General features: G+C 30.0%; 1 long non-coding RNA gene across 1 annotated transcript; it reads right to left on the bottom strand.

Annotated features, from left to right (window-relative positions):
• Positions 1–61: 61 nt before the first annotated feature.
• LOC115239242 lies at positions 62–805 on the bottom strand. Its single transcript, XR_003884609.1, has 2 exons — positions 545–805; positions 62–105 (listed from the first exon to the last, which is right to left on the bottom strand). It is a non-coding gene; the product is annotated as an uncharacterized LOC115239242 (long non-coding RNA).
• Positions 806–2551: the final 1746 nt, after the last annotated feature.

Below are 2551 nucleotides of genomic sequence, written 5' to 3'. Positions count from 1 at the left end.
AATGTGATATTGGCGTATTCATTACTTCGAGAGATTAAAATAGAAAATTATTTTACACTCACGCGAGATACAATACGCAACGGCGGAGTTGTACATAATGTTAATCTGTAAAATACAAACATACATATTTAAATTATATGTAAAACCATAATTTAAAATAATAAAAAATTAATTTTCAAAAAGTAACTGTTGCAATGGATTTTTAAAAATTTATCTTTTAAACAAATATGTAATAAAAAAACTCTATACGTAAGTTCCCGAAAAAATTGTTTACATTTAAACTTTTAGAGCTCATAATATATATTTAAATATTTATAAAAATTTTAAACAATATTTATATACATATATGTACATAATTTATATGTATATAATTTAAGAATTTTAAAATAAAATTTTTCTAGTATATTTTATGTGCATTATGGTAATATAAAATGAAACATTACTGCGGAAAGAAATGGAAAATTAATTTTATAAATAATATTATTATTAATTTTGTTAGAAAGTACTCATTGTTAGAAAGTAATCACGGTTGCTCCGCCGTTACCTGGTGCTTCCCTGAGCTTGTTTCTTTTCTCTTGTTCATCCTCTGCTCCTTAATAGCACTTACACAATACTCATTCGCGAAAACACGCTTAATTATAATCGCGCGCGCACTAATAAGAAGAACACGACAATTGTGCGGCACTTTGTACGATACTCTCTACGTGTCGTTACTCACACGCGCGTTACTTACTTTATCTATTATATTGCGAAGCGATAATTAATCTTGCGGACTTATCTCTGATTGTAAAAAATAATCGCGTTTTTTTTACATTTTCTAGCATTTATCGCGATCGTGTCTCGCAAGATAACACGACGACACATGAAGCGTCTAGCATTACTACCTGCTTGCTCGAGTCTCACCGTGCGAATGACAAAACATGAGTTGTAACTGAATTCTTTAATTTTATTGTTTTATTGTAACATTCTAAACAGCGCTTATATATGTTTAGTTATAAACAAAAAGGCGTATCAATTCAACATTATGTGACTGTTATTAGTTTGTGCGTTGTTTACTATATGATATTTAACAATGTAAAATAAATTTATGCGAAATATTCCTTGAATTTTTATCGAAATAGTTATCAATAAATGGCTGATGTATATCACAATTCTTTTTCGTTAGTTGAATCATCTAATCCTGAAATTTATGTATTATTTAATTATTACGCGCGTTATTAATTCAAAAATGATTGACAAATTATATTTAAATCGACAAAAAATGTAAAATATGATGCATAATATATTTTCAAACGTTATTAGAAAAATCATTATCGTAAAAATCGTAATAAATCCATAATTTGTAATTCTTATTACATACCATTTCAATCCTTACTTGAAAAGATACAGCAAATACCTACTTTGATAAATAGCAAAATTCGTATAACAAAAGAAACGACAACACAAGAGACGAACGCGGAATTTTGCGATGTATAGAATGCTAATGTTTATGTTCGATGACTTTGTTTTCATTCACGCGGCGAGACTCGTGCGAGCAGGCAGTGGTGTGAGATGCTCCGTACGTCCTCGTAGTATCTCGTGAAACGTGGCAAGTACAATACTAAGAGAAGTCAAACGCAATCCTTACAATTAGGCATTATTAGTCTGCACGATTAATTAATTTTTGCGATTGATAATTCATAAACGTATCGAGACGACGACTATACATCAAAGCTATTTTTTGCATGCTTCGAATGTTCTACAGGTTTAAATAATGTGCCAATTAATTTTGAATTGATAATGCTGAATAATTTAGTCGCATTTTTTGAGTATTGAACAGATTGTAACATAGAGTATTGAGCAAATCATAGCGTAGAGTTGTGCAAGCATAATATATTTTCAGATTATTCCTTTCCGTCCCAATATAATAAATTAAGTATATGTCATGTGTGATTAATGTCGTGTCGAATGCAAAATGCCACGCGTTCGATTTATTTTTTTGATTCATGCGTATATGATTGTAATTAATCGTGTTGTCGCAAATGTTGCGTAAATGTCATGAAGAAACAGCTAAAACTGAACAAGAAAAAAAGAAGAGGCGTCAAGCAACATCAGAGTATCCATGAGATGAGAAATGTATAATTTATTTAATTTATTAATTATTACTTGTTGTTTTGTTTTTATCTCCACAATATAATGTGATGTATTTTACATCATTATATAATATGAAGCCCGCTTTGGACGACTTATAATTAGCAATAAAAAATTCCAGACACATTTCTATTTATAATTTTATGACGTGTAATATCTACAGGAAACATTTGAAGAAGTAAAATAACTTACACACACACACACACATACACACACACACGCACGCACGCACACACACACACACACACATACACAAACACACACAGACACACACACATATATATATATATATGTATATATATATATACATATATATCAGGATACGTACACAGGGTGTCCCAAAATTAAATGTCAAAACTTCGCAGGGTGTAGGAGATCGATAAATTAAGAAAAACTTTGCTTCGTTTTAAAGAAAATCGCA

This window comes from Formica exsecta, unplaced genomic scaffold, assembly GCF_003651465.1.
Source record: "Formica exsecta isolate Colony F162 unplaced genomic scaffold, ASM365146v1 scaffold37, whole genome shotgun sequence".
In the NCBI taxonomy this organism is placed as follows: domain Eukaryota; kingdom Metazoa; phylum Arthropoda; class Insecta; order Hymenoptera; family Formicidae; genus Formica; species Formica exsecta.
This window is presented reverse-complemented; position numbering and strand designations above follow the sequence as displayed.